The 21,547-nt window shown below is 36.4% G+C and overlaps 1 protein-coding gene across 1 annotated transcript in view; it reads right to left on the reverse strand.

Moving 5' to 3' along the window:
• SPAG16 (sperm associated antigen 16) overlaps positions 1-21,547 on the reverse strand; it is a 485,653-nt gene that overhangs the window by 369,297 nt on the left and 94,809 nt on the right. The window contains exon 10 of the mRNA XM_072418546.1: positions 14,057-14,190. The gene's annotated coding sequence lies outside the window, so the exon portion shown is untranslated. The remainder of the gene's footprint in view (positions 1-14,056; positions 14,191-21,547) is intronic.

Genomic DNA, 21,547 nt, shown 5'->3' on the forward strand with positions numbered 1-21,547 from the left:
TTCCTGCTTATAAGAAGAATATACTCCTCATGCATTGTGTAGCATAGATGTGTGTGTTTACATTTGTAGTTCAGCTCTCTACACTCAATGGAGTGGCTACATATAAGGACATTCTCAACACAGCATTAATTGTAGCCACAGGCTTTTTTATGCAGTTCAATATGAAAGTCCAATCTTGCTTTGGTAAATACATTTAAGCTTTTTATGTAGTAATCAACACAGTTATTTTACTTACAGTGTGAGAACAGCTGGTATATAGGACCTTCCACCCTTGAAATGACAAAATTCATGTATGCATTTCCCACCTACTGATAACACAACTTGCACTGCATCATGAGAGCTGTCTTTTTTCCTTTATTCAGACTAATTTGGTTTGCTTAGATGAAAAAAAAAACATCCACTTAAAAACTTTTTTTGACATTTCTTGAAATAACTACAGCTGAAGAATATAATTTAAAAAGTTATTCTTCCAAAAATTATTGCGGTTTTCATACATTTAAAACCACTATTATTTGAGGTTATGGCATTTGGTAATATTTAATACAACCTTGGTTGTCAGAGTTTTTCTTCCCAGGCGTTTTAAGGTCCAATGTGAAAAGCACAATGGAAAAAACCTACCATTTCAGCATTCCGTTTTAATTTTGAAAATAAATTTTAGGTGCTTTTCATAGTTAATATCAGGTGTACACAGCCTTTGGTAATCACAGGTCTCGGGGATCACTAAACAAAAAGATTAGTGGAGTACATTGTGGCATTATGTGCTCTAACAAAAGAAATGCCCACTGGCCAGATAATGGAACGTTCCAGATTTAAGGGAACGTTAGTTTCTGCATTGGTAGAAACGTGCTGTAATTTGAAGGGTGAAAAGACTTACTTTGGAATCCAAGTTCTCAGTAATTAAACAACAAAGCTCTGTTCATTTGTGTTTCTGCCAAAAAAAAAATTGACACTTTTATATATACTGTATTAATATATTCTTAATCAAATTTTTATGCCTTCAGGTATAACAAACTATATGTAAAACATCTTATGTAAAATGTTTTATAAATAGTATGTAATAGGGAAAGGCAAAGTGTACCCTGCACAAAGGCCCCAGACACCCCAGCCAACAGGGTCCCCCACGTCAGTTCTGCACAGGGGTCCACTGTTGTCTGCCCTATGCTTTAAAACATGGAAGAAGTAAATGAACAATCCTTTTCTGTGGTTGATAAAAATAGCTGCTACATGCTTTAAACATTGAAAAATGTATTAATAATTCTCAGACAGCTATACCACATTTCCACACAGAGAAAGTGTATGAGCACTTTAACAAGTGGTAGGAACAACAATTTATTTTATAATGGGGCTGTATCATCATACATTTTCAGAACTATTGTTTTACAATCTATATGTGCTTGTGGTGCCATAGATTGCAACTAAAGGAACTGGAAGTAAAAAAGAAAAATGTCAGCCAAAGTTGCTACTGTACCAGCAGTGATTTGCCAGCATCATTCTCCATCACGAGGCTTTGGGGTTGGAAGGACTAGCATATAATAAATCATAAATGGGCATACTGAGTCAACCCCTTGCAACTTTTTTTACAAGCCCTTGAAAAACTTTCAGGTCTTAGAGAACCCCTGCTATAATTACTATATCCACAGCTCACAGTATATTAGTGTGGGGGTCAATGGGAAAAATGCCTTTTACATTGCTGGCCAGTGTAAAGAATGTCATCCTCACAGTTATCCAAAAAGATCATTGGTGTCACTTGACCTGACCTGAGAGGCGCAAATTGTTTGCTAAAACCCCTAAAAACCTCTGTAGGAACCCAGTTTGAGAATCACTGAATTGAGTTCAAGGGACTAACTCAAGAAACCAGTTATGTAATTCCTTTCCTTACAGTGCTAGCCTTACATTTAGAAAGCATAGAAAACTGAATGGGAAAATGTTAATGTACTATCAAACTTTAATACACAAAGAGGATTTGTCTGATACACTAATGCTTTTTATTTTTATCTGTGACTGATACACACAATTCATCTGAGAGAAGAAAGCAATAATGAGCTGGAAAACTAAATGAAGATCTCTTTTGAATGAGTCTGAGCTCAATAAAACCATTTTCAAAAATATGTTAGTTGAAAGGATAAAATATAAATGGCTTGATTTAATGGAAATTGAGAATCGTCACAGGAAATGAAAGAATCCTTGATTATTATGCAAACTTTAATTCCCTACTGATCCAAAGGGGCACTATCCCGCTTTTGATTCTGAATAATTACACAAAACTGGGGCCTCGTAGGTGAAGGGCAATTAGTCTGTCATATTATCAACACCTGCTAATATGTATGTTCTGTGCACATAAAGCTCTGCAGAACAGTGATAGAAGAATGTTCATCCAGTACTACGTACAGCAGATAGGCTCTGGAAAAATACCAACCTCACCTGTAATATGAATAGGAGGATCATCAATACTTTTCAAGAAAATTGCTCAGCAAATTAAAATAAACGGTATTCAATTATCTGAAAATCTAATCTTCCAACAGACTATTTCCAACCATGATGCATTTTGGCAATTTGCCACTGACTGAGAAAGTGACATAAAGATTAATACTTCCAAATATGTCAGTAAATGGAGGTCATGTCTTACTGTGGTGTGGCTGGGGGCCAGGGTAGATTGGTTTAATGGCCTATTCTATAGAATAAGTACCACTTTAAATAAGGCAAATGGCTGTTTCATTTTCAACATTTAAACGTAACAGTCTTAATACAGAGCAGAAGAACCAAAATAAAACCTACTATTTTTCTCACGAAGATAAGGTTCTTATATGCTCCTTAGAAGATGATGAATCAGACTTTATTTGAGCCTAGTCCTGCCCAACCAATATCCTACTGTCCATAGTGGCCTAGTGGCCAGTGAGGCTTTTTTTTTTTGCCAGGTATTGTATTTGGGGGGGGGGGGGGGTGAAATGATGTCTACACAACCTGTAAGCATTTAGACTCTGTGTTATTTTTAACTAAGCCAGTCGTCCCAGTGATCCAGCAAACCTGGGATGGATCCAGTCCAGGATTCAAAACATTTGCTAATAAATACCAATTACCTTTGAAGAAATCCATTCTAGGTTTGCTGGATCACCCAGCTTCACTGATAAAAGTGTATACCCTCCAGCCTTGGAGAGTTGGTTTGTGTGAAGACATTTTACAGGCTATCTGTATTCAATTTATTTTTATTTAAAGGACAAATGTACACAAGGATGTACACTTATCCTTTTTTTCCTTGAAAACTTCAAAAAAACTTCGGAAGCTGCAATATCTCTATGGGGATACTACCCAGTCTTGACCAAATATTTACACTACACTGATGGTACTCATCATGCGTTAATTGGGCAAAATTCGTGAATTAGGTCAATAAGTATGTATAAATCATAGGGAGTTGTGCAAATAGCAGCAATCAAATATTTTTGAGTTTAATGTAAACATTTCTGTTGGGCTAGTAAAGAAATAATTATTATATAGTTTCAAATCATTGTTAGCTGCTTATATGCCTCGCCAGGGTTCTTTATTTAATACAGGTTCATTGCTACAACGAATTGTACTTTAAAATGCTATGATAATAAATTATTGTTCTCCAGGTCCATGGAATATTTTGTTGTTAAACATGGCGATAGTTTAATATTCTTGGTGAGGTATTTTGGGACTCTAAGGAACAGTAAATTGATAGGTCGCTATCCAGAACTCCTAAGATACCTTGCAATATCTCAGTAAATATTATTGTGCTGTTAAGTATTAGTAAGATTTGATGTCTTCCCAGGACAACATAAAATGGATAATGACAAAGTAGCAGTCTGTTTCCGCTCTGAAAATAGTAATTCTAGGTTTGGGCTTACATAGGCATCTTTGTAAACCCAGACCTGACAGTAACCTTTAAAATGTCTGTCTATAGTTCTAATACTATCTGGTCATGGAATTTAATTTTTTTCTGCCATCATTGCAATACCAACATCAATTAATTGCAGCTTGAATAAAGCTTTTGTATCCAGCGGCGCTTTTGCTGTTTTTGAACTCCATAATACAACATGCCCAGCTGAGTATTTTGAGGCTTCCAGTGAGACAACAGCTAGACAGGTACTTGGCGCCAAACAAAAGGCCAAGATGATCTATGGGTCTATTTAAGAGTTAAATTGGAGAGAAAATGTAAAAAAAAGCGAGAAATATGGATCAATCATCATGACCCCAACATTGGTGCCCGCAATCTTCAATGAAGCTTTGTTCTAATGAAGATTAAAAGAGAATGAAAAAAAGTATCCAGAATGCAGCAAAGCGTATTATGCCAAATGCAGTAAATGGCCTTAGGGAGAATAACATAATACAGGCTTAGTTCAAGAAAATTGGCTTATATTGGTTTGGGATTTTGAGCCACGGCTAGTTAAATAAATGCCATTAAAATTATTAGGCATATAGTGTAAGAATGCACTGCAGTGTATAGTGCCCTGCCTCATATCCTGCAATGTGCTACAGCAAAGAAATGGGCTGTGCCCAGTAATTTCAGTAACAGCAACATAGGCTTGTATTAGAAGTCACAGTTTAGATGTATTATAAATTGGAATAGATTGACATTAGTTGTTTCTTCTCATTAAAAGCAACATGTGGAAACAGTCACGCTGATTAAATCTTGTGTAAATCTCCTTGACAAGAGTTTAATGCCAATAAACCAAGCATCAATAATTTTGTCCCTTCTTAAATTGAGCCCGTACTAACTTTTATGAAAGGAATGAAACTCTGCAGTTCCCCACAATGAGATGTCTGTGTTTACTTCCCTAAGGTTTCCCTTTGCTTAATCTTCTGTTGAATCTGCATGCAGCCAAAAGCTTTATTATGCAGTGCTAACTACACTTCACTTCAACCTGTGACACAGCTTGATCCCCCAAATAAATAACACTGAATTTTGATAGACAGGGGAAATTTTGAGTGTTTATCGATAACAAATATGGGTAAGTATTAGGTATTTTGTGCCAGACTCCAGAGGTGAAATGAGTGAAGAGGAAGCCTTGGGAAATAAAGAATACTGTTACAGATTTTTACTGATTTTCTGTCTAATAAAACAGTTGACACTGTGACGGTATTAAGTGAGGGACACTAATAAGGAGCTCCAGATAGTAGTTAAAACATGTTAGGGGTTTTATCCATTCCAACTCTTTTCAGGTTGCATTAATAGACATCAATGCTTATTATGAAAAAATTCAAAACAATTAAACTGTTGGTAAACCTTATCTGAAAAAAAGAATAACCTTTCAGCCACTGACAAATTCTCATTGCCCTACTCAAAGGTCATAGCAAATATCATGTACCTTGTTTCCCTTAAATATTTACCAAAGCTATTTCATGCCTTGTATGTATTGATACATACTTATAATTATAAGTGAATTATATTTATAAATATGTGTGTCAATCACTGCTAATAATTCTTTACTATTGTAGCTAGACTGTGGGATTTTGAAAGAATTCTGAGATCCATTTCCCTCATCGTCTTTCTTATTTAACTTATTCAGTCACAGGAAATATTTCAACTACAAGAAAAACATTCTGCAGATAATCAGTACAAGAACATGGAACAAAAGAAGCTGCGGAATGATCGATATACACTATACTTGAATAACAAACAGGTAGAGCAGAAATCTGACTATAATACCTGCATTTGTGAATGTATATAGTTACTATATGGTAATGTTTTTTATGAGTCCACTGGGATCATGAACCTCCTGACCATGTAAATGTAGTCATAGATCAATATGTATAAATCTCTAACATATGGAGCCCCTGATTTTGCTATATTTGAAATGTGACTGGGCACTCCACAGATTGCTTAAGGAAATATGGTCTGGTGGGGAATATCCTCCGTATGAAGAAGGTGAATTCTCTAAGTCAGTGGTCCCCAACCTTTTGCACGTTGTGTATCACTATATGCACAGACTACGGACCGCCAATGTACAAGGAGCCGTGTGTCACTCAAATGGAAGAAACTTCCACCAGAGTGTCTCTGCACACAACCCGCTCGCCTCTCTGAGCCTGCGATGTCTCCGGAAGACGTGGTCCGCAGCTCTGGCTGGTGCGCCCCCCCCCCCAAGCGGAATCCTTCTCCTGATCACGCTGGTGGGTGCACCAGCCAGAGCCGTGGCCCACCTATCAGACGGCCGGGGGTTGGGGACCTCTACACTAAGCCATGATCCTAAAGAACTTTATTTAACAACAGAAAGATTAGGGCTTGGTGGACACAGAATATTTTTGCTAAAGTTATGGAGCTAATAAAATTGCCTGTAATTGCACATTTAATTGTTACTGAGCACTATACATACAATTCAATGAACAACTTTAGAGTACTGTGCTGCCATTTATTACTTATATGTAGATCACAAGATGATAATCACTTTTTAGGAAAAGGTGGCTGCAGCTTTGGGTTAGTTAAGATGGGTTTTAGGGTATTTCTAATCAGTCAGTTAGAGAGCACTGGGATCTAGGTCGGGAAGGAGGGTTATCATTCTCTAAATAAACAACTTTATTCTAGAACCAGTTTTAAACACCTAAATATAAAAAAATCATTTCAGCTTTTACTGCTTCATCCTGCTGACATCTATGTCACTGCTATTTGTAATAGGTGGAGCCTAGAGGGACGAACCAGAGAAGGATGAGAGGAACGTAGAAGATCAATGTTCCCAGAGTTATCAATTTCCCCACAGATTGCAGCAAATTTCTACTAAATGCAAAATGGCATTAGGAAAAGAGAGAAATTAGAGGGCCTTTTTAACAGTGGGTGCAGTGGACCAATGGGTATGACATTTTAAAGCCAATTCACACTATGCCTAGCTGTAACATGCATCTTAAACCATAACTGAAATAAAGTTTAATGCAGGAGATTCCCTGGAATCCAATCTCTTTTAAAACAAGCACTCACTTTGAAACCTTACCACATACAGCAGGACCAGCAGCAACCTGGAGCACTTGAGGGAAGAAAAGCGCACTGGTTAGTGGAGGGAAAGATAGGACATGTGTGCTCCTTAATGGTGCGCTAGATGAAAATGATCATTAACCCCTGCAGTGGGGGATCCTCACTGCAAGGTGGCTTTGTCTATGTACCAGAGTTCAGCTGTAAACAACAAAGAATTATTGGTTGCTATAGCATCTAAAATAAAATAAAAAATAAAATCTCACAAGTCCTATTAAAAGGCTCAAATATCTGCTGATATTTCAGGCAATGTAAGTGGGTCGGGGAGATGTTGAATATTTTATCTGCAGTATTAATGATAACATTTTCTAACCCAGGTGACCCATCTATTTTCATATGTAGCAAAAGAACGCACAGTACTGATTTAAATTGTTCTAAAGTCCCTTACAAACATATATATTTAGCAAGTAGAGATTCTATTAAATTTAAAATAGCCATGTAGTTAATATTCTTTAAAATATTTTTTTAACCTGAGTCATAATAAAAAGGACTGCCCCATATGGAGCCAAATGCTGGGACAATGGTACTACGTGTTACATCATCAGTGTCTGTCCAATGCAGAAGATTGCCAGGGACCCAAAAGTGTGCCATGGAGTCAGTGGCGAAGATGGCAGCTTTAGCACAAAGCAGCTTTAGCACAAAAGTTCCTACAGAATTGTAAATGTGTGCCATAATCACCATATATGCTGTCCCAATAAAAGCAAAGCTTACCCACACCAATGATAATTTAGGTCCTTTTTAAATGCCTAGGCTTAGGAGATGTCATCACTCTGCTGTCTCCTCTCACTCCGTGATCAGACTGCAGAAGTTAGTTAAAAGGTAAAAATAAAAGGGGCTGGCCTTCAGGTATATCAGACATTTGAGAATGCAGTTGACATCTGCATGGACACCAAGACTTACATGACTGTGCCAATTCCTATCCAGGGATATAGATGACGACTCTATGATGCCTGAAAAAAGTCATTGTCAGGGGGAATACTGTGATCTCTGTGTAAGGCATACAATGAAACATATTTTTGATGTTAGGTGTGATTTAAGGCTCCATCCAACTGAAAGTGACTTTAAACTTATGTGTGGCCTCTGTTAGCTTGAATTATTCACTGATATATAATCTTGTGGGGACTCCGACAACTAACTAAATGTCCCCAACATAGAAACGGCAGTTCTGTGCAAAAGTCAACATGATGGCAGTCTTTCTCCAATTAAAAAAAAAAGGAGCAAGAAGAAAAGAAGAGACCTCATTGTTATAGCTATGACAGGTAGTTATGAAATGAAGTGAGCAGATTTCAACACTAAAGTTTTCTAATAGATACATTATCAGTGGACAATTCAACATAGTGACATTTATACAAAACTGAAATAACAATTTTGGTTGGACTGACCCTTCAAATGTGTCTTAAATTATACTGTAACACATCCTTCAATAAGAGACAATTCAAACTAGAAATGTGTTTGGATAATTGCAGATACAAAGGCTTGATTGGAAAGCATGAATTTGTAGCCTACTTAATCATCCATGATCCTTCTCTAAAATGAATCTTCCTCTTGTGTTTCTCTGAGTGTTTGTAATGCTTGTTTTAGTGACAGCCCTGCCATCCCTGCAGACTTGGCAAATAACGATCCAGCATTGCTGTATCGATGACACGACGAGTTTGTGCATTTGCCATGTTCATAAATATCCACATAGTTTGATGACACATGTAATGATATTTCACAAATAAGGTTCCAAATAAATACTTGGTATACAAGATTAGTAGTGGTATTTCCCATTGGCTGTCATGATTCTGCAGGCTTATCCACTGGAATGAGGTCTGCATTGAGCATCTGCTGAATTGTTACTTGGAATAATTAGATATAATGGTGGCCTAATCCTTCTCTAAAACAAAGGATAAAAAAAGGTCCATTGAGCCCACCAGTAAAGCTTAGTTAATCCCAATAAATCCTTTCTATTTGCTTTTTTTCTCCTCTTCATACTGATACAGTGTACATGAACAGATGTTCCTCTTCCCTTGCGAGGTAATTACTGAATACTCTGCGACGGTAGAAAAGAATTGGAAACCCAATCAAATCGTGTGATATCCTCCTTTCCGACAAATGTTCTTTAAATCTGACAGATAGAAATTTCCCTGCAGGCTCTACTTGCTAGGATGCTTCAGAAACCTTATTTCACGATAGAACTTAAAAGCATAAGGGAACTGTATGCATTAAGAAGAATTTTAGGAAATCTGATAACAAAAAGCTGTACCTAAAATTGTTAACAACCACAAATATACACAGGCTTTTTTAACAGAATCTAACAGCTATCTAACAGAAGATCTATTCCTTGTCCAGCATTCCTATAGAGGTGTAATGCTAAAAAAGAAGAAGTGTGAATTCTTCATTTTGGGACATTTGGTTGTGAGTAGTGGAGACAAGATCAATAAATGTGAATATTATTGTATGGCAGACAACAGAATTAATTTTATTATATTGTAAAAGTAAATCTGCAGAAAAAAGTGAGTTAAACAATGTTCTGCCCTACAATCCACAGTTTGGACCAATTACTACTGCCCTGTAGAAAAGTAAACTAGTAAAGTGGTAATTTGTACTTGTGTATTTATTTACATATCTATGAATCTAGTCTAAATTAACCTCTCAAACATAGAGCAAACTTATCAGAAAGTTAAAATGACTTCTTTAGTCATTCACCAAACAGATCTCCAAGGCAGGCAGACCAACAACTACACGGTAATTTTAATTTTTTTTGTTAAGTCTGAACATTTATAACAGCTCTCAAGAAGCTTGCAAAAATGGTTGTGGGGAAGACACTTTTTGCTTTTAACGGCAATGGCACCTTAGTATGGGTGAAAAGTGAGTAGGGAGAGACTGCCTATGCAGAATAGGCCCTTTCCCAGGCTAGGCACCAACCAGGGAGTCTGCTCTTCTTCCTGTTTTCCCCAATTTAATGTCCCCAAATAGAGGTAAAAGGGAGCACCTATGTACATAGGTCTCTGGCCCTCTTGCTTTGTCTAGGGGAAGACAAATAATTCACACATTCTAGCTTAACACAAGTCAATCCTAGAATGTAATGTAAAGAATTACAGGCATTCCTTCATATTACCACAGATATAACTGCAGATATAATTATCACCTTCCCACTGTCCCTACATAGCTGTATGTTGATATTCTGTGGAATTTGCTTCTCCCACACTTTTGAACCCCAGATGTGAAAGCAGCCTAGGCAACCCTAAATTTACACTAGCCATTAGCCCAGCCCAGAACAGGAAATTTTGATCAAGGAAGAATCATAAAGTGCTTCCCAAATAATGTTTCTTTATAACCAACAATGCATTAAGAGGCTGTGTGCATGCAAATCGTCAGTTTTGGGGTTTAACAAGCAGTGTTCTCTAGTAAAACATAACTAAGAAACATGCCCGCAATAGAAGTGACACTATCAGCATTGGGACCTCAGAGACCAAGGTATAAAGTGTTGGGCCATTTTTGTAGCAGTTTTACCATTATTTATTTTTTCATGGCCTGATGAAGTAAAGCAAAGGTTCACTCCTGCTTCCGAATATAATCTCAATAACTTGCACAACACAACCAAAAAGGTATGAGTAACACACACACACATTGTATATATTATACCATTGACCCCAACCCTTCCATATTTAGAAAACCAAATCAAATTGAATCAAAGTTTAAAAAAAGAAATTCAATATCAGAACTTGAAAGGTCTATTTTTCTATTAACCTCCGACTGCAAGATAAGATAAAATGAAATAAAATATGCCAATATCAAAAATAGTGAAGATCTTATCTGTGCAAACAGATGGGTTGTTGATGGTAACTGTGTATGAACATATTGGTATTATACATATCTTGCAATCAGATATTAAAATCTTTAGGTGAAGCGGAACAGCGAAGGTTGCTCAAGTTAAAATTACACTACACAGGAGTGAACGCATGCTGGTTTGTGCTCCTGGTGGAACGCGGTTCTGTAAGTCTGTAGAGGCACTGTCTGATCCTGACAGAAAACCTCATTAGGAGACAAGACACTCCGAGCTTCTGCAACAGGTGTTGACAAAAGAATAAAGACAAAGTAAAATGCAGAGAACACACAGGAAATATGTTCAAATTACAAGTTATATTTTTTTCCCCTTTTAAAGGCAGATGCTGAGAGAAACCACAAATTTCCGTTAATGGGGTCTGCTAAGTCCAAGTAATGTGAAAGTCTTAGATCTTTTATAGTTTGTACAAATGTGGCTGGTAAACTTTGTATTTCATGTCAAATGTTATTTTTCAAAACATCTAAGGCTTGTGCATTGTGCATCAGATTACATTTTTCTGGTATGCAATGTTCAGAACAATTTTAAGGAAAATAGCTTTATTGGACAAACAATAGGAAAACACATAAGTGAGTCCCAGAGCTGCAAAGATAAAATGATGGATTAAAACCCAACACTGGTCACTAAATCATTTTATTAGCTTTCAAGAGGAGAGTAGCTGTTAATCTCTGCCAAATAGTAATTCATTTTTGGCTTTCTTCCTACAGTTGAATTAGCTTGCTTTTAGATGATCAGGTTGGTACTTCCACCCCCTTGCCAATCTCAGCGCCGTAGGTAGGATAGACAACAGTGTTGATGCAGAGCCTCTGCCCATTATCTCAAAATGCAGGCAATGAAAATGCTGCAGATCAGGACACAGCATAATGGAGACTATATCATCTGAACCAATTAAAACTAACCTTTTCCAGGTAGAGAAATAAGCTTAAAAAGAATTACTGCATGGCTGAAGTAAACAATTACTTTGCTTGGTTTAGCTTTAATGCCAAATAATTAACTCAGCTGAATACATTGCACCTCAATCTTTGAATGGATACATCATATAGTTTGAAATGCAGTGTGCCATTTAATGAAGCAAAATGGTGCTGACATACCTGGGAAGTGACAGATGCTGAAGGTGTCAGCAGTTGATGCAGTTCTGGCAGTATTAAGTATTATTTATGTAGTGTTAAAGATTGGCAAGTGGCAAACACAAATCAAATGCTCATATGGCAATAGTCTTAGCTTGCAGCATTATAGTAAGTTCTCTAAACAACACACCTAAATCTTTATAAACTTGCCAGGCTGCAAAGCTAGGTCGGTGAGCTCACTTTTCGCCACTGAAGTTCAGCAATATAACATTGTCACCAATCTTTCTAGCTTTGCTGCCTGAACAAGAGCACTAGCGAATTTAAGTGATCAACCCCTGTTCTACCCTCCCATAAACAAAGAAGGAAGACAAAGTGCTGCACAATGAAGCAATGCCTGATTGTTTTAAAAATTGGACTTTAAACTTTTACTTTTTTTAAGTTTTATTATTTAATCACATAAACTGTGTATTAATTTATATTTTTATGTTTACAATAAATTTAATAATTTCTTAATAAATACTCTGAATATAGTGTTTTGTTTTTTAAGTATTTATCATAAGTTCTAATTTAAGGAACATGTTTCTTTTTACAGCCCTGCCACCTACAGATTTTATGTATCAAACAACGAATAATAATTCAGATTTTAATCTTGGTGGTTTTATAGAAACAACCTTTGTACCGGGAAACAGTATTCAATGACGTACTTAGCACATGTTTAGTTGGGGTCTGTAGCATCTGTTACTATAAAAAAACACCTTGAGGATAACAACACAAATCACCTTGTTTTCCAACTGTATGTAGCTTATATAAGAATAAATAGAAACAATCACTTCAGCACCGTAACCTCAGATGCCAGTACAAGAGGATGCAGCATCAACGGAAACCAGCTAAGCAAACAATTACATTGAGCTGTAGCTGAAGCAAAATTATAAATATGACAATTTTTATTTATTTCTGGTGGGTATCTCCAACAACAATAAAAAATCGCAGAGGTGATCTTGTCATACTGCGCCAGATAGTCCTGTCTCTAATATGAAAAATATGTAGCAGTTTGAGCTCAGTGAATCCTGGCATTGCCATCTTGGAATATTCCTGTGCCATCAGTGAAAAAAAATCCATTGATGGAAAAAATTGATCATTAAGTATATTTAAGTAGTCAGCTGACCTTATTTTTGGGGCACATAACATTGCTGAACCTAGACCAATTGCAGCAACCCTAGAACCTAACCCCGCACCACAGACTTGAGGACTTATATTTGAGAAGTCCATATACTTATGTGCAGTAAAGCAGCATTATGATCATATATATTTCAGCTCATTATTCTAAAGATCTGTTCAGTGTATTAGTACCTATTCTGAAATAATAATGTATGTTGTAAACATAGGCAAAAACAGCAAATTCTATTTCAACAGCCGAATGTAATCTTTATAAATGCAACATGTTGTTTTGATCTCAGTGCCAACACATTCATTAAATTGCACAATTATTAAATGCTGAACAAGCGTGTGCCACAGAGCTGCCAGTACAAATACAGCTTCAAGATATATCCATATCTCTCAGGATAGCTATATGTGCACTGACCAGTAAATACAGAAACATTTCACACTGCCTGCATTGTAGTTATAGGAGTGTGGAGAATAAGCAGTGTGTCTACTGCCACTTGGTGTCTGAATGTTAGAACTGTCATGTCTATGCCCAGTAAAAGCATCTTACAAATATATAACATTCTGAGCTTAGTTTAGAAAACATTTATAAGTAAGAGTAAAAAATAAAAGAAATATGATGCATGGCAAAAGTCACTAAAAGCACCTACGGACACTTCATTCAAATACTATATTTCACATCCATTAAAAATGCTTTTGAAACCAATGACAAAAGAAAACAGCTGCATGCAAACATTAACCCTAAGACCTACTAATACATTTGAACAGAATGTTAAGCTGAAAATCTAGTGAAGTTATATATTTGTTTATCACCTTTATGTCAGCCAGTATGGAAATGGGAACTGCTGCACCCACGTATTCCTGAAATGTTGCTTTCGCTTTTGGTAAGATCTATGATACTTGTCTTTATGCTTACCAAGGTAATGCTGCTTTCAAATGGAACTGTCCTTGGAAGTAGATACATAAGCAGCAGCTTATGAATGTCCATTTGAAGACACAACAATAAAAGGATAACATGCCTACCTGCTGACTGCCAGTTCATGTGCTTTCAGAGTGTTGCTCAGGTTGTATCCATTTGTCTTCAGGAGGTGACCACTTTTCCCTTTCTGCTGAGCTAAATGAGGGTTCACTCTGGTGTCCGGAGGGAATTCTGAATCCTGAAAGGCAATATTTCCTTTGTAAATAAATAAAAGTAAATACTTTTTCCTTTTAACAAGTATAACATACTGAAACAATTTGCACATTCTGAGCAAAGTGTAAACTACAAATTAAAAGAAATGTATTTTATTATGTAGGTACTTTATTAACTAAGGACCTGTGTCAAAAGTAATTCTCTGGCTATACAGGGGAGAAGGAACCAAGAAAGAGTTTGAAAAATGCAAGAAGGAGACAAAAGCAGGTTAGAATTATGTCAATTAATGGTCAAAGACACCTGTCTATGAAGCAACAATAGTCTCTGAATCATCTCACACTGATGTCAAATGCAAGGAAAATGAACCTAAAGGCAAGCTGCTAAGCATGGTGTCACCATAACACATGCCAAAGAAGTCAGTGTACTCACCTTGATAGTAGCCTGTGTCATCTGTCTTTTATCTTTTCCAGATGCCCAAAAAACTGCTTGGCATAAGAAAAGTCTCTTGGATGGCTGTGTCTCTCAATGCTTATTGTGGTGTCCTACTGACCCTTATGTCCCTGCTGGTTCCTGTAGTAATAAAGGGGTCAAAGGAAGGAACTACAATAACCAGTGTGACGTACAGACATCACCCAAAGTGCTGAATTCTTAAAAGACTGGTGGGGATAATACAACTGGAATGGAGGAAAGGTAGTAAATAGGGGTTGTATGACACCACTTTAAAGTTGAAATAAATCCCCACAGTACATTTTTGTTGCCAAAAGCCCGTTAAAAAGCATTTGCTCCCAAAAAATGTTTCTATTTACACTGAAGGACAGGGGGATTATGGCAGCTTAGGACGGAACTTGGACTTTTCATTTGTGGATGGGGGCTCATAACGTGCAAGTGCGTGATGCATGCTTGCAGATTACAGTGAAAACTTGCTATACACAGCAGAACTTTGCTCCCTTATAATAGGTGACCTTTATTTTTCCAGCCTCAACAATAAAAACTCATAGTTTCTCAGCTACCAAGAACAACATAAATACCGACATCCAGAAAGAAGGCCCAATGTAATCTTCAAATCTAATCATGGGAACTTATCCAGAACTCTGGACTCCCCTCCCACCTCCACGTGACCTACAACTGGCCCAGGGATGTCACTATAATGAAAGAGCCCACCTTGCTATAAAAATATGTCCAATAAGCTGGTCTAGAGCTTTCATTGGATCCTCTCTTCCTTATCTCAAAGGTACAATAAAGTGTTGTGGTAGAAAGGTAGGTTTAATATACGCTGGAGGTGTGCGGGCATTAACTGACCCTTTGGCCCGAATGAGTAGAGGCAGAGAAAGGTCAGAACACCTAATATACTGTACATGCTTGTTCTATGTCAGTGTGCTTAATTTATTAGAGGGTAACCTAGAGGGTTTACTTTAGGCTGTTCATTTAGAAAAGTAAATTATAAATTTGCAAATGTTTCACAATCATGTGCATGGAAAAAAAATAGTTTTGCTTGAACCATTAGATGGCTGAAGTCAGAAGAGCCTAACATCAGTCACTAGGCTAAGTGAATTACCCCTGCAGAATGATAACTCTTTTAGTAAATAAATTCCATTGAATTGGAAAGCTGTAATGTAACAAAACTGGAACTTTCTAAATAAAAGTTCAGTAGTGGCAGCCTGCTTATTTCTCTTTGTACCTCATTCCCCAATGGCCTAACTACAACTTATGTGAGTTTACACTCCACAACGGCTGTCTACTTAGGGCACTCTGTAACCTCATCTTGTTACAATGCTACATTGCTTTGATGCTGATATTTAATAGAAGGTAACATGTGCTACCAAATGTGTGCACAGGGATTTTTACAACTGCCGTTAATGGACAAGCTGCAGTTTACAGAAGCTAATTAAAACAGACATCACAACAAAATGCTGCAGTTGTTTTAAGCTTCATTTGCATTCCTTCCCAATCTACCTTATTAACCTTCACTATTAACAGGTAAATGATTCCAGCAAACAGATCAGTTTGAACATTTTCTCATAAGCTAGAAGGATAATAAGGGTTGTCATTTTTTTTGGCCAGCTTCAATCGCAGGCTTTAAAGCCTCCGGAAAAACCTATTGCAGAGATAGCATTTTATTTGGTATATTACCTAGCATCCCTACTGATAAAATAACCTTGAGGCATAATCTTTTCTTTACATTAATATGTGTAGCATCACATTTTTAATGATATAATTGCTTGTTATTATCATACTGCGCATTCATAATTCTTCAAATATTGTTCCTTGGAGAGAGCCTAGCTGGTCCACATTATAATTGTTCTACTATATATCAAAAACACCCAGTGAGCTATATTAAAGCTTTATTTACCATTCCCACTTTAATGTATTAATTATTAAACGTGAAAGTACAGATTTTAGCCTAGTACAAAAAACAAACAAACAATGATGATAACCAGCAGACTGCAATCTACCAGTTACAAAATAAAATAGGATAATAGATGAATAATACACAAATGTTCCATCTGGTATTGCTATCTGCAACCTTGAAACTATTCTGATGCATTTGACTTTTTCTTCAAGTTTAGGTTGTAAAACCCACAAAAAAGCTTTGGGCCATCATCTTGGTTAACAGTTGGGAAATATTGCATCAAAGTTACATGTGTTAAGTGTGTCCTCTCCAGCCTTGAAGAGCTTTATTAAATCAGGCCCAATATTGGAATTTGCAGAAAATATGTTTTTCAATCAAAATGAGTCTTCCACCTCTAAATATAGTTATGTTGCCTATTGCCTCCCAGCTTATAGTAACATGCAGCCACCTCTGCAGCACAAATACTTTGCAGCCACCTAGTTTCAAATCAGCTATGAAAGCAGGAAATAGAACAATGTTTAGCTGCAGACATAAGAAAAAAATATGATGTTCTGCCAGCCACCTCTGCTCTGCCTTTTTAATTTTTCATTAGACAATTCACAAAATCATAGTGTCAGATTATTTCAAATTGCAGATGGAATGTAGAGAATTGAAAACCAATTTAGTCAGGCAGCATATCTCACTTTAAAGAATGTGCATATTTTTGTACATACTACTAATCTTTATATTTTCCTGGAAATCATTAGATTTGGCTAATAATATGAGCACGGTTTTGCTCTTCCTGGTAGATTACAATGTGGCCATGGCATCTAGTTTCTCTTTGGGACCTCAGCAGAAACATATTTCATTAGTGTAGGCTGGGAATTTCATTTAAACTCTTAAGAATAAAACATGCAAGCAGCATTCTGCAAATAGCTCTATGTGTTAAACTATAACTTTCACACCGGGATATCATACATAATGTAATTATACAGAAAGAAATTTATGTACTGTATAAAGGGTCTTGTTGTGCATTCAGCACTGTATTAAAGCAGAAAATAAGAATGTTAAACACGCGCTCCTTGTGGCTTTCAGTCTAATATATCAAGGTGCTTCGCAATATTATAAATACAGAACAGTTTCATTGTGTTATTGTTGCTTTTACATCAGAAAAAAAGTAGTTTTAAACAGAATTTAAATTTTTTTTATTTTAACCTGAAATACATTTTTCATTTAAATGCCTTGTAAACATTCCAATTAGAATATATAGGCCAATACAGAGTTCAACAAATCCTAGGACATGATTTGTTGTCTGTGGCTGGATGTTTTAAATTACATATTTACAAAGCCAAATAGTTTATTTTAGGGTACAGAATAATTAGGAAATGGTTACAAGCGCCACCCCTCTGTGTCTATTTTTGGGGTATTCCTCTTAATTTCCAAAGTGCCAAAGACAGCATAAGATGCTAAGAAACCTATCCAAAACAAAAGAATATCTGTTTTTATACAGTTTTACCCACTGAATGATTTACATCCATCTCCCATTCTTGTAATGATTTGAAAATGTTTGATTTTGTAAAACTAGAAACCCCTGAGCACAGCATTTAGGAAATGTTAGCATTTGGAATCAATCAGGTCTCTACCAATTTCATGATCACGTATCAGCCTAACGCTGAATGCACATACAATGTACCCTCGTCAATGTCTTGCTGCTCCTATATTGTCCACCCAGGGGGCTGGGAGAGAAAACGTGACCAAGTCACGCATAAAAGAAAAGCTGGACATACACTGTATTGGCCAAAAGTATGTAGACCCCCTCTAAATGATTGAGTTCAGGTATTTCCAGTATATGATAATGTAATGCTATGGTGTAATGCTTCAAGACAAGGTACTGTTAATGCTACAACATATAGTACAAAAACAATATTTTATACAACCCCAAGCTTTCAGTATGTGGGGACAGTTAAGAGAATTTTTTATTACAACATGATCATGCCTCTCTAAACAAAGCAAGCTCTATAACAACATAAACTCTATAACACAGATTGGAGAGAGTTCTACAGAAAAGGAAGTTAAAAACATCTCCACAATATGTGTTCCCCACAAAATCAACAGAAAAAACTCTGGCAGGGTTTAACAAGTACCCTACTAAATAAAAAGACTTTAGGTAAACTTTAACTTTGGAGATAAATGTAGCTCACTTGTAATTAAATGAACATGCTCCAAGGCAATAACGTTTCCGCTGGCATGATTCAATATTTGCTTTATGAATTATTTAGTGTTTGCAATTACAGAGATATGCCTTCAGAAAAGACTTTAAAATATACTGTCACTACAGAAAAACTTGAACTACTATTGCTGACCCTTTCTGAAAAGGATTGTCTGCCTGTCTGACCACTGGCATTTATAGTTCAATGTCAGTGAGCCTGAACAAGTCTGCAGATCAGGCCAGTTAACAAAAAAGCTGAGTCCTAATTTAGACAAATGTGATTTGTACTAATAAAGCAAGATGGTTCGGGGATAGTCAGGCAAATGTTATTTTCAGGAGAGGGGAGCGATTACAGATGTTATGTATTTCTCATAACAAGGTTTCTTACAAAAGCAGTGCCAGTGTTAATGGTTAGAATATACCACGGGGCTATGTTTAACATCTTTCAAGTGTTTGGAACACTGATTTTTCCTACAGAATACTCTGGCTATGTCATTGGAATGCATGGATGATGCATAAATACTAAATGCAGCTATAAAGTTGGATAAAGGTACAAAGTGGGAAATGCTAGGCACCCTGCTACATTATTTCCCTAAATGAATAGAAAAGAATAGGACATGTGCTGTCAATTTAAAGGACTGTGAATCTAGGTATGGTTAATTCCTGCAGTGTTGTCACCCTTGGTGCTGCTGTAGCTGCATAGATGCTGATGCCCAACATATAAACTTCTATATCAGCAGCCAGTGGTACTGATTTTACAGGAGAAGAAAGAACATTGACACCCTATCAAAGTGTGCCTATCTAATCGTCTGACAGAATGAACTGGTATTTCAAAAATGTTTCAGGGGTAGGCATATAATTCCTGCTAATATAAATAAGACTAAAATTAGGGGCTCTATTTAAAAAAACTCTCAAACATTCCCTCATGGACTCCTTGATTAGATTCCCTGATTTATAAATGGAGCCCTGGAAGTTAGTATACCTTAGCTGATCAGGATTGACCCTTTTTCGCTACAAGCCTCCTTTGCTAAAAGCCAACTGATGGATTTTACATGGTTGGGTGACTGCATAATTGCAAGGATGGAAAAAGACAATTAATTAACGATTCAAAATATAATACCATAACAACTTAAAGGTTTAGCCTAATTTAATATTTAATTATTTCCAATTTTAAATGTCAATCTATGCATCAAATGACTTGCAGATATATTCATTGAACTATTGCTAATTCAATCAATTTAACTTATCAGCCTGTCCACCTTTATTAACTTTTGTTAATCCAGCTGTCAATTCATTTGTGTATTTCTCTATAGGGGATAGATTGGAAAATGCATGACAAATCCCTGAAAGAAGTATAAAACAATTTTTGTAATCTTTATACAGGAAGAGAATGATGGAGTAATGGTGGAGTTGTGAAGCAAATCAATGTAACAACTGTTAGGTCCAATGGTATCCAACCACCATGTAAGGGTAATGACATAAAATATTATTTGTAGGTCTGACAGAAATATATACATGCTAAAAAATAAAAAAAAGCACAATTCGTTCAGTTTAGGAATAAAGTTTATATTAAAGTATGCAAGCAGCAGACCTAAAACCAATATTTCAATCTGAAATCATGAAAATCCATTGCTTCATATTATTATCACATAAAGGTTTGCAAAAGACCCTATTATGGGCTTTTTTACTGTCTTGGCAAGGGATACTGATGTGACCACAGATGACCAAGCCAGTTTTTGTCATAAACAAAAAAAAAAACAAAAAAAAGACATTCACTAAAACATCCCCTGGCAGAGAATCAGTTACAAAAACCTTGATGATTCTCCACCAGCGAATGTTTCAGTGAATGTCAGTTTTACAGCATTATAAATAGACTGCAAGTATGCACTTCATTACACCTCACCACTACCTACATATTACTTGGTCAATGCAGGATTAAAAGGTTAAATAAATTAAATAAATAGGGTACAGCTGTGTAGGATTAAAAATAGTACATGTAATAGTAGTGTAAAGTCTGATCTCCACCAATTTGGACATGTTTTAAACACCTGAAGGCACTTCAAACACATGATTTTTGAAAAACATGAAACACATTGCAAAAGTTTTCCATTGAAAGCAGTTGGGAAGGCTTTGCTTTGCTCTGTGTCAAAGCCTTCTTGCCTAGCATTGCCTTATGTTTTCTAGGCTATGAAGCCTGGAGCTTCTACTGGAGCTTGCCTAAAGCCAGTAGAAACTAGGTTTTAATTGTGTGTGCTTGAGAAACAATAAAAAGAGCAGAACACAGAACAGGTGATTGAAATCAAAGAGTAATTTAAAGCTTTCGTAGTTTACCTACACAATACTGAACTTTTTACTTTGTGAAATAGCTAACTTTTTCTTATGTACATTGGTTAATGAAAACCCTGTGTTTTTTCATTAACTTTAGAGCGGACTGTTGTTTATTCTGCGTATATTTTGCCTTTGTTTATCCTTTGTTCCCTTAAAGACACGCTAATGAAATTATTACCATAAAATCTATTTGCAATGCATACTTTATTTTAAACACAGTGAAGTCATTATTAGGGCTTTGTGTTCTTTGTTCAGTTCAGGTAAACAAGGACTAGTGGTATGGGCCATGAGGGTGCTCTACATAGATTTCAAAAACAAGAAGCTGTACTGACATCCACATGTAAAGATAAACTCCGTTGGTTGAAAGAGCTGAAATCTAATTAGAAAAAGGATTGGGCCAGGAACAAAGAAGCTGGAGAGGAAAGGGCTGGACAATGCTGGATGTCCTCCAGCCCAGAAAATAATCTGAATTGCTGCTGCCTTTGATCCTGGGATGTATTTCCTAAAAATCATTTG

The sequence above is a fragment of the Pyxicephalus adspersus genome, chromosome 7 (genome assembly GCF_032062135.1).
Source record: "Pyxicephalus adspersus chromosome 7, UCB_Pads_2.0, whole genome shotgun sequence".
NCBI lineage: Eukaryota > Metazoa > Chordata > Amphibia > Anura > Pyxicephalidae > Pyxicephalus > Pyxicephalus adspersus.